Genomic DNA, 12,375 nt, shown 5'->3' on the forward strand with positions numbered 1-12,375 from the left:
CCAGCATTGTTGGCTTTGGCTATTGGTTTCAGGCTTTGACTCTTACCTACAAATTGAAAATCAATGTAGACTTTAGTCAGAAAAAAGTTGCTATGTCCTTGCTGTTGATGAACAGACAAATATTTTGGAAGGAACAGGAGCCATATAGAGATACATACCCATTCCAAGTGGAATATAAACATATCCCAAATCCCACATAAAGCTTTCCAACATTTTAATTAATTTCAGCCTAAGATTCCATGGACTATTATAGACATTCACATTATATTTGAAGTTTTTCTTTGATATACATTTCATTGATTCATTGGTTATAAACTCACTGAATCTTTCCCCAAACCCTCCCTCCACTTACTACTTTCTTTTGTTTTCCCTTACACTATTTTACTTATTTTCTAAGTATATTTTCCAGAGCACTCACTTATTCTCTGACCCATTTAATCTATGTTCAACACAATTATGAAATTCAAATCTGAAAGAGGTCAAAAGGCATGAGCTCCCAAAATTATTGCCTCATGGCTCATCTGGGAGAAATGGTTTCTAAAAAGAGTTAATCCTAAATATACATACACACAAATACACATAAAATAACTTTGGAGACATGGTCAGACTCTTGGGCACAGTGTATTTTTGTGGCACCATTTAAAACGTCAAGACTTGCATGATATTTGAAATAAAGAGTCAAGTCAAGGATTTTACCAATAAATCCCCTTGGAGAAAGCTGAAAACCCATGTTTTGGTTGTTGTTCAAATGTGGATTTATTACATGCCTACCATTTGCCAGGGACTATGTATGGCATTGGGTTAAAGGATGATTATGATCACTCTTTCCTTAAAGACCTTATAGTATAATATGAGAGAATGACCTAGGCATAGGTAATTCCAATTAAATATGGTAAGTGCCAGGATAGATGTGTGAAAAGGTCTCTGAGACCTGAGAGCCAGGACATATAATCCTACATGGCAGAGGGGCATAGAAGACTTCTTAAGCAGGAGACTCCCCAGTGATTCTTGAAGAATGAATAAGATTTAGTGAGGAAGAATGGTGAGAGGGAGCATCCGCATATTGAGAGCACACAGAAGGGCTAGCCAGGAACTGGAAGAAGCTCCTGATACTGGTGAGTAGAGGGAAGGGAAGAGAAGGCTACGAAGTTCAATCTGGGCCAGGTCTTGGAGGCTTATGGATTTCTCATTTTCCACCCTTTCCAAGTTGACTCCATCTGAATACTGCTCTTGGTGTCCCCTAGATTTCCTCCCTGCTCTGTTTCTTTTTAGAGCAAAACCTAGATTTTATCTTCTAACACAGGTTTATAGTAAACACAATAAAAAGTAAACAGAAATAAAAGAGGTCTGAAAATCACACATTTACTTATTTTTAAAAATGCCTTACATTTATTAAGTTCTAGGAATGTAAATCAGTTTCTATTTTCATGGCTGGCTTAGACGAAAGCAATAGCCAATCATCCAAATAGGATGAACAACTACTTTCAAATTTTATTGACATATGGCAAGTGCACATAGTAATTGGTCATTAGTTTGTTGTCATATGTTTTTAAATTCCAACCATTCCATCACTGACCAGAGTCAATAAGCCTAATGAAGCAAAAGCAAAAGTTTCTATGTTCTATAGAAACTATTAAAATCAAAGCCACAATATCAAGGTAAGAGGGAATGAGGACTTTGTCCTAGAGGGGGAAAAAGACAATGTGCTAGGAATGCAACCCAGTTTCCAGATCTTCAAAGACTGGTTCTTTTCAGTTCAGGGTATGAGGGTGTGGCAGCACTCTCACCTGGGAAACTCAAGTAGTATATATGTACTAATCTAAAATTCAAATTACTTTTGTTTCCATGTGTTTGTTCCCTGCTATTAATGTGGTTAAGAGAAAATCAGAGACACACTGAAACAATTTCAATATGTTCAAAAAAGTTAAGATTTAAAAAGGATTATATATATTCCCTCTGTCTCCTTTGCACATTCATATCAGAAGGAAATCAGCACACTTCTCTATCACTGTTTAATTATATAGGAAGCAAGAACAGTAAAAGCATTAGCAAAGGATATGTCACGCGAACAGGAAGAAAGCTGGGCTTAGAATACATGGTATGTTTATATGAAAGAATGGCTTTGATTACCATTCTTCCAACCTACAGAATTAATGTATTTCAGTAAAACTGTAAGATCAATAGTTGTGCTGGCTGTTGAATATAAGTGAGAGAGGGATTTCAGGAGGCCAGAGAGAGTATCGTTTTATCTAGATATTTAATAAGGTCACTTACCTTTTCTTAGGCAAACCTGCAATGACTAGAGATTGGTCTGGGGAAGAGTGTGGGGCACACAACATAAGCCATAACGGCTAAAAAATGTGTGTACTGGGTACAGCTAAAAAACACAACAGCTAAAAAATGTGTGTACTGGCTGCCTGTTTGTACCGCAAATGTGTACTGAATCAGAACCAGTTTTGGACACTCATAGAATGATTTCTAAGGTCACTAAATTTTAAGTCTATTGAGGAATCAATATATTTATATGGCCCTAATTTCTAAACTGATATAAACAAACGTTGAGCATTTGACATCAAAATGGTGGGTTTATGACAAAGGGAAATGAGTGTGGAGAGAGTTCTGCTCCTTTGATCTGGGGGTCAGGATACTCTGGGCATCCCATGATTCCAAACACTAACGCTTTCTAGACCTCTGGGTCAAGATCAGTCTCATCTGAGAGAGTAGGGGATTTAAAATGTCTTTAATTTCAGTTCTGTTATCACAGTGTTTTAAAGGCAGTCATGGTGTTCTTTATTTTATCTTTATCTATTTTCTAAACACTAATAATACTTTAGAAAAATATTTAAAAACAAAATAACAGTTTGTGTTCAGAAACTATTAGTTCCATCAGGTAGGCATAAAAGGGAAGAATATTTAAATATTCCCAATCTTGTTATAATGATTGCATTATAACCATTATAAGCCAAATGATGAGTCAGCATATGGAAATGTATACACAAAAAGGCAATTAACGTGATTTGGGAAGCTGCCAAGTATGTGGTTCAAAGAATCCTGAAACAGAACTTCAAACTTTTGTACTACTCTAATTTCACTTACTTCTGTTTCTTCCAAGCCCCAGTTCTTCTATTTTAAATTGGAGTATTATTTAATACATATCTTTCAATGTATTGAAACAAACTCTTTTTAATTAAAATTTTCAGTATTCTACAAAGGTAATAATTCCTTAAAGATAAAACATCACAACAAAAAATAACTGATTTTGGCAATCACAACTAGAAACATGTCTTTAAAAGCTGAGTCACTATGATTCTTTTGAAAATGTGAAATACTATTCTGTTGTTTTAGAGAGTACAACTTGAGTGTAGTTTATTAACAGTGTTAATATACTCCCACATCCTATTGCAATAAAAAACAAGAAGGTATAATTATTTACTGACCTCATAGCTCTCATAAGCAGTGGACATTATGCTTTTTTCCCCTCTCTCCTGGGAATGGCTAATATCCAGAGAAAGGAACTACCATTCTAATATTGCTAATCTATTCACACTTGAATCCCAGGGAGTGCTGCTGACTCCTCCTAGAGCTTGTAATGAATCAAGTAGCTGGAGGGTTGTTCTGGATTGATGGTATATCTCTTCAAAATAATCTTAAACTGAGGTACCCAAAGTGATATGTTTGCCCGGATATAGTTTAGATCATTAAAAAAATACATTTGGCTATTTACTATAATCAAATGAAACAAATAAAGCATTTACAGAACTGAGATGCTTCTAAAAAATTGCCAGATGAATATATAAACAAAGCATTACATAGTTATACAGTCTTGATTAGCTATGACTTTCAATCTACTCTTCCTTACTGCTTGCTGTTCTATGCACAATGGGAAATGGGCCAATAAACTATTGTCTTGAGGATTCTTGCCTGAATAATTTCTGATTAGCTGATCAGTAAACAAATGCCCTTCAAGTTCAAAGTCCAGAATATGGGTTATTCCTTTGGGCTATGGAGTTAGCAAGTTTTGGAAGAAAAAAAATTCCCCACATTCTGTATATTATGGTAAAGCGTTACTTATGCATGCAAATAGAGAGGCACACAGGGATATTTAATTCAAAAGAGCAGATAATCCAATATTATTCCTTTTGGATTTTAGCACAAATTAGGAAAGAATAATTAGAAAAGTTCATGAACGATTGTTTCATTTAACTGTATTCCCAAAGCTAATTGATTTTGAGATTAAGCAATTTCAGCTTCACTTATTACAAATGCCTCCTTCCTGAACAGATTCACACAATGCTGATCTTTCAAGTTTGTCATCTAAGACCTCACTGAGAGTTGGACTAATAATCCCAGGGGACTGGCATTCTAGGACTAGGCAAGGTTCTACTATAGCTCATCCATACAAAATTCAGCTGGGGAGGACTACTTCCCTCAAGGCTACCCACAGGGAAATGATGGCTAATAAAGGGCAGCCATTTGATTGAATTAATTCACTATTCATGCTTTACTGCCTCTGAACAGCAGCATGTGGGTTAAATCTCCAAAGAATATCTCCAAAGAAATTTCTTAACCAAAGACCAAAACAATGTTTTGTTTTTTTTTTTTTAAATTTTTTTTTCAACGTTTTTATTTATTTTTGGGACAGAGAGAGACAGAGCATGAACGGGGGAGGGGCAGAGAGAGAGGGAGACACAGAATCGGAAACAGGCTCCAGGCTCTGAGCCATCAGCCCAGGGCCTGACGCGGGGCTCGAACTCACAGACCGCGAGATCGTGACCTGGCTGAAGTAGGACGCTTAACCGACTGCGCCACCCAGGCGCCCCCAAAACAATGTTTTAAAATTAGTCACCTTGCTCCCTCTTATGGGTAGTTACTTTTGACAGAATTGAAACTAAATACTTATTTTAGTTTATTCTGACTGTCAATACTGCTGTCCTTGTATTTGACTATGTAGGATTGGAACAGAGGTTGGGGTTTGCAAAAAATATAAATGGTGAGGGGCGCCTGGGTGGCTCAGTCGGTAGGGCATCTGACTTGGCTCAGGTCATGATCTCATGGTTCATGGGTTCGAGCCCTGCGGTGGGCTCTGTGCTGACAGCTCAGAGTCTGGAGCCTGCTTCGGATTCTGTGTCTCCCTCCCTCTCTGTGCCTCCCTTGCTAGTTATCTCTCTCTCTCTCTCTCTCTCTCTTTCTCTCTCTCAAAAATAAATAAAACATTTAAAAAAATTAAAAAAATGTAAATGATGAGAAGGCCTCTCTAGTTCCATAAATAATCTGCTCCACATGTCCAAAGATGCTAAAATTCTGTTTTCCAGCTGTCCTTTAAGTAAGATCTCCTTGCTAAACATTATCAAGAGATTGCAAATAAGTTGAATGCAGTTTCTAGCCACTTATTGGATAAACTGGGGCAACCTATCATTAGGTTTGGGGAACACTCCTAAAAGGCTAGTAATACTGATTAGAAAGCATTGTAGTGCATTTAGGATGTGTGAGCATGCACATACATTTACTTTACTGTACTTAAAAAATCATATTCTACATGTTCTTTTAAACACACATCACATTCTTCATGGACTTTTCCCATACCTATCAATGTACATTGTTTTTGAGTGAATAGTACCTGACTGAATGGATATATAGGTGAACCTCTAACAACACAGGGGTTAGGTTGACCTCCTGTGCAGTTGAAAATCCATGTATAACTTTTGACTCCTCTAAAATGTAACTGCTAATAGCCTACTATTGACTGGAAGTCTTATTGATAATATAAGCAGTTAATTAACATATTTTGTATGTTATGTGTATTATATACTGTTTACTTGTGATAAAGTTAGCTAGAGACAAGAAAATGTTATGAAAATCATAAGAAGGAGAAAATACATTTACAATACTGTATTTATTGGAAAAAGATCCACATATACATAGACCCACGCAGGTCAAACCCATGTTGTTTGAGGGTCAGTTATACTCTAGTCTATTTAAACATACATTTATTGATAGACATTGAAACCACTTTATTTTCATTTTACTTTTGTCACTATAAATAATTTGGTAGTAGGTCTAGTTCTTTTTAAAGCTAACTAATTTTCACGCAAAAATGTCTACACAGATTCCAGCTGGAAGATGTTAATTTAATTGTCGAAACCAATAATGAAGATGGATTTGGGAATACGTATTGGAAGCATAAATGTCTACTGTTTACAGAGTTATTTCTTAAAAGTGTGGACCTATTATATCTTGCCACATTTGGTAGTCTCTAGAGCTCTTGGGATATCTTAAATTCATCTGCTGTAAATCATTATATCAAGTCCTTTAAAGCTGGGGATGGAGGAACCACAAATAAACATTTATAGCCAGACACTTTTCTAATAAACCTCAGGATGGAATAGGGGATACCATATTCCATCTTCAGAAATGGCAACTAATATTAGTTTGCCAGAGATTTAGAAACAACTGTTTCATTACTGTAAGAGTTTAACAGATATCATCATTCTAAGAGATCATTTAAGATCCATTAAGATCTAATCCATAATACAGTGGATACAGTTTCATAATACAGTGAAATTTGGCTATGTTTATTTATTTGCCTTTCATTCTATGGGTCTATGGATCATCTATGGATCAAGATAAATGAAATCAGTGCAGATTCCAGGCTTTTAATTCTTCAAATTCTGTTCTTCAGTCTCTTTTTGTAACCAGGACGGCCAGGATTGTTCCCTTCTAGATTCTAAGATGCTTTATTCATAAAGCACCCAAAGTCTAATTCCAAAGTCTAGGTCAGTGCCAAGAAACAAAGGTATTTAATATATGCTTCATTTAATGAAATTTAAAAAATAATGAAGGGTCTATGTCTTTGGCTCCTACCCCTAACTTGTAACTAAATAATAAAATCCTATATTTAGAGTTACCACAAGCCCTTTTACAGACAATTTAAGAAAAAAATATCCTTTCTAGTCTGGATACAAGTTTTCTACCACAAACTTGAAGTAATCTGAAGTTGTGATTTCTAAGAGCTGAGATATGGTGAAATGAGAAAAATAAGGACAGGGTAGTAAATTATTATGAAAGCTAAATTGTATTCAATTTAAATGATTGTCTTTTATTCCACTTTAATGTCCTTCTCACTTTTGTGATGTTAAGCTTTTCCTTTTTCAATGAAATAATGATGATAATAGGCAGGGTTATGTTTTGGTATTGTTTTTTTATGAAATAAAAACACTGGCAACCTAAAGCCAGCCTCTCAATTATTAGGGAAATTTCATGTGGCCCATGAAAGCTACAAGTCTGCCACCACTGATCTTAAGGTACAGCAGAAGCTATGGAGCAATTACTATTGGGAAAGAACAGTTCACTATCAATTATGCCAAAACTAACGTTAGTTTTTGGCAGAAATTCTGAAGTATAAGAGGATAATATTAAATGATTTTGCTCAACGGGTTAAAACATAAGTACTCTGGGGGTACATCTTGCCAAAGTCAAGTAAGAATGAGCCAGTAAGTTGACCATAATTTATTGAGAGCGTGACACATGTACAATGTAAACATGAAACACTATAGGAAACACGCTAAGGTTTTCTGTTTTTTCAGATGACAAATATTTTATTGAACTCAATAAAGGAACCAGTAAGACAACAAAACAATCAAGGAGCATTTGAGAAACTGGTTGTTTTTAGGCAATGCTAGGAGAGCCCCTCTAGTCTACCCACAATGCTAGGTCATGTACAACAGCATCATAAACGGTAACTCTTGGATTATCTTTTCCACCAGACAAAATATTTGCATCTCTACAAAATCTATATTTCATCAAAATTCTACAATTGAACATGTAACCTCACTAACTCTAGGACCTTTAATCAATAGTATATAGTGCTTTGAATTCAATACCATCCTCTAGATAATCTTTTACCCTAACATGACATGATAGCATACCCACCTTTTTGCCTTATTTTCAAATTTCAGATAACTTTTCTCTGTAAGCACAGTATATATAAGCAAGAGTTTTGGGAATGATAATGATTTCATCTGGAATACAGGCTTAGAAAAGGATCATTGAAATAAAAATCCTCAATTTACTAAAGAACAACCTGACTTTGGAGTTGAAATACTTTTTTTCTTTTTCTTTCTTTTTTTGTTTTTAGATGGAGCAAGAGACTGTGAGAGGGAGAGAGAGAAAGAGGGAGAGAGAATCTCAAGCATCAAGCGCATGGAGTCTGACTCAGGGCTCGGGCCCACAACCCTGGGATCATGACCTGAGCTGAAATCAAGAGTCAGACGCTCAACTGACTGAGCCACCCAGGCTCCCCTGGAGTTGAACAAAATTAATGGAGTTTCTCAGTGAGCATGTATGGGAGGGTCTGGCTTTACTTGGAGATTGATTAGATTTACTTATCCTTCCAGCATCATACTGGTCAAGATGGTTTGTTCTGAAATTTTGGAGGGCTGGGTTATCAGCTGCAACTCAATTAAATTTTTGTCCAGTCACCCGAGTAGAAGCAAAACAGCTTTTGGAGAACCATTCTGGTTTTCCTTTGGGCATTCTTCAGAGGTCTTTGGCAAAGAAATCAAGTGGGTCTAATTAAATTTTTATGAAAGAAAGTGAGCTTCCTCTGACTAGTATGTATATAAAGCACATTGATATTTCATTACCAAGTTCAACAGATCCTCGCTGTATGTTTTTTCCAGATATTAAACTACTTGAGAGTAATTGGGAAAGATTCATTCTCTGATGCTTAATAAATTAGTTATCACCATACTTCAGAGTGGGCAATAGATTCTTTTTAAAGGGAAATAAATAAAATAAATGCTAAGTTAAGGAGCCTGTATTGGCAAAATGTAGCTAAATACTACAAGTACTATTCAAATACCCAAATGATGAGTTAACAGTGAGAAAGTTCAAGAAAATAGGTGAGTCTAGGTGATCAGGGCCAATAATTAATGTGTTCTTTTAAGAGGCATTATGTAAATTCAAATTACTTCTTTTAACATCGAATAGAACTCTAACCAACCAAAAGAAACTAGGTAGGCAATTAAACCACTTTATAATTTAAAATAGTAGTTTTTCTGGGTTTTGAACTTTTACATAAAGAATTATCACAAACAAGTATGCATAACTTGTGGTAAGAACAAACAGATTCAGAGATTACTCTGAACAGATGCTGGAGAATAAAACTATCAAACGACTTCATTCTCATTTCCCTGCCTTCTGCCTACAACTTATGGTTTAGAGGCTGTAGAATACTGTGTTATGAAACAGTTTGGCAACTCAGGTTTTAAGAACATAAAGATTAGGAAAAATTCTCTTGTCTTATGACAAGAGAACTAAGAGGTGAGTAAGAATAAGGAGGAAGAGTACAAGGTTGAGGAAGACTCAGCAATAAAGGCAGGTATCCTTCTGAACGGAACAGGAGCCACTGTGGTTGAAATCCGCGTCTGTTCTGTGTGGCCCTCAATGATATCCTTATATAAATGCAGTCGGTGCTAAAGGATCATCTGTGTATAATTAGCTATCTGCTGCCTTGTGACATCTTCTCTGTTATTTAACTTTTTACATGCTTTAGTTTATCTTCCTAACCGGAGAATAAGACCTAAAGACAATAAATACAATTCTGTTTCTTAAAATTTTTTTTTTTTAACATTTATTTATTTTTGAGACAGAGAGAGACAGAGCATGAACAGGGGAGGGTCAGAGAGAGGGAGACACAGAATCTGAAACAGGCTCCAGGCTCTGAGCTGTCAGCACAGAGCCCAACGCGGGGCTCAAACTCACAGCCCTCACGGACCGAGAGATCATGACCTGAGCTGAAGTCGGCCGCTTAACCGACTGAGCCACCCAGGCGCCCCTACAATTGTTTCTTTACTGCCTTCCTCCCACCACCCCTACAGATATTCACACAGGTACAATAATTTGATGATTGTTTTATTTATATATTTCAGCAGCAAGTCCATTTCTAACATTACTGTAATCAATATGTTCCCTACAAAATTCAGGAATTACTTTAAGCAAGGTTTATTATTCATAATTAAAATATTTTATATATATTGATACTCTTATGCGTCACTTCAACTCACGTGTTCATATATATTCAAGCAATTAGGATTCTTTATGTTATAGGAAAAAGATACTGAAACATATAACAACACTACTTTTACAAAGTGAGAATAATCAAAGTGGGTAGTTTACATAGTCTGAACTTTTGGTAGCCTCCTGATGCTAATATTGAAATTTAAAAATGTTTCAAAATATTGAGTAAATAGTTGGAGGAGCTTTGGTAGTAAAACTACCTATTATCTAGAAGAACTATTGAAGATATATGAGTGTTGGCAGATATATCTGTAGCTTTTAAAAATCTTTGTTTAATGTGCATTACCTATGTAAAATGAAAAAATGAAAACATCAGTCTAGCATCTTGAGGCCATACAATCATTCTTATTTTACCTTTAAGGAAATACAGGAGTGCTGACACAAAAAACTGTAGCTTTTGGTAAATTCTTAGAGAACATTATAAAATGCTAAAATGAAAACATCAAAATAGTGCTTTGAAATTGAAAATGATAATCATCCATTTCACCTATAAGAAAAAGTTAGAGGGGCGCCTGGATTGCTCAGTTGGTTGAGTGTCCGACTTAGGCTCAGGTCATAATTTCATGGTTTGTGAATTCAAGCCCCACGTTGACTCTGTGCTGACAGCTCAGAGCCTGGAGCCTGCTTCAGGTTCTGTGTCTCCCTCTCTCTCTCCCCCTCCCCCACTCATGCTCTGTCTCCCTCTGTCTCAAAAATAAATATAAATATTAAATTTTTTTAATTAAAAAATTAAAGAAATAAAAATAAAAAAGAAAGGAAGAACGAAAAAGAGAGGAAAAAATACCTTCCTTTTTTACCTTATGGCTAATGGACTCTGAGCTTTACATTGCAGTAAGGGTACAGTGCTGGCCCAGAAAGTTCTGTGTAGTAATTAGGCCCCAAACACTAGTGTTCTTAAGTCACTGAGGATGGGGTTTGGTGATGTCATTAAAAGAATCTCTGAGGGGCGCCTGGGTGGCGCAGTCGGTTAAGCGTCCGACTTCAGCCAGGTCACGATCTCGCGGTCCGTGAGTTCGAGCCCCGCGTCAGGCTCTGGGCTGATGGCTCGGAGCCTGGAGCCTGTTTCCGATTCTGTGTCTCCCTCTCTCTCTGCTCCTCCCCCGTTCATGCTCTGTCTCTCTCTGTCCCAAAAATAAATAAAAAAACGTTGAAAAAAAAATTAAAAAAAAAAAAAGAATCTCTGAGAAATAGAGGAATCCTGAATGGAAGGAAAGAGGTATCAATTAGGACAAATTCATCTAAGACTAAGTCAGACTAAGACCAGACTTTCCAGATAGATCTGGTCTGAAATGAACTGCTGTGAGATAAAGCAATGAACTAGAAGAAGCATTCCAAGGATTTATGGATTGAGGCTACTCTTGCTACAAAATAAATCTTACAGCTTTGATGAGTGCCTTCTTGTTTCTTGAATGCCAATTTAAGAACAATAACAATGTTTATGGGCTATCCCCATCTCTCCATTCAAAATGAAAATGTTCTCTTGTATCCCATGGGGAAAATGCACATTCTTGGAATTTAAGATTACCTACTTCAGTTAATAGCAGTCAGTGTGAAATGTCAGTGTGAAAAATGGCATGATTCTCCTGTAATGTTAAGCACTAAGAAGAAAATAAAACAGTACGATGTGACAGAGTCTGACACGGAAGCTTCTTTTGATGGGTTTATTGGAAAGACTATGTTGGAGGGAAGATTTTCAAGCTGAGACCAGTGAGATAAAAATGAACGTATCAGCAAAGGCTGGGAAGTGTCTCCTGAAAGTACCCTAAGGTAGGCAGGATGCTGTAAAGTGTGCGAGAAAGAGGCTGGGTGTGTAGCTGAAGGATAATCAGTTAGGGGACTCTAGTGACAGGGACACTAGCAAGCTGATAAAGGCAACTGTAAGGCCAGAGCAAGCGTTTGGATTTATTCTAAGTGCAATGGAAAGTCACTAGGGTTTTACAAAGGAGGTGATGATCTCTCACTTGCATTTTTAGAGTTCATTCTTGATACTGTGGGAAGAATAGACTATACGAGAGCAAGACTGGAAGTAAGCAAGCAAACAGGTATTCAGGCAAAAAACGGATGGTGGTCTGGACTAGGTGCCAATAGATGGACAGATGTGGAGGGATTTGGGCTCTGTCTGGAGGGAAGAGTTGTCAGAAGTATTGGATTTGGAGATGAGGGAAGACAGGAATCAAGGATGATTTCTAGTTGCTGCTGTTGTTGTTTGGCTTTAGCAGCTGGGTGGGTACTGATGCTATTTTTAAGAAGATGGCAAAGACTGAGGCAGAAGAGGGCAAGACAAAGAAAAACATGAGC

The 12,375-nt window shown here is 36.6% G+C and overlaps 1 protein-coding gene across 1 annotated transcript in view; it reads right to left on the reverse strand.

Annotated features, from left to right (window-relative positions):
- MAN1A1 (mannosidase alpha class 1A member 1) overlaps positions 1 to 12,375 on the reverse strand; it is a 173,066-nt gene that overhangs the window by 28,859 nt on the left and 131,832 nt on the right. The window lies entirely within an intron of this gene.

Source organism: Puma concolor, chromosome B2 (genome assembly GCF_028749965.1).
Source record: "Puma concolor isolate L17-30 chromosome B2, mPumCon1.1.hap2, whole genome shotgun sequence".
NCBI lineage: Eukaryota > Metazoa > Chordata > Mammalia > Carnivora > Felidae > Puma > Puma concolor.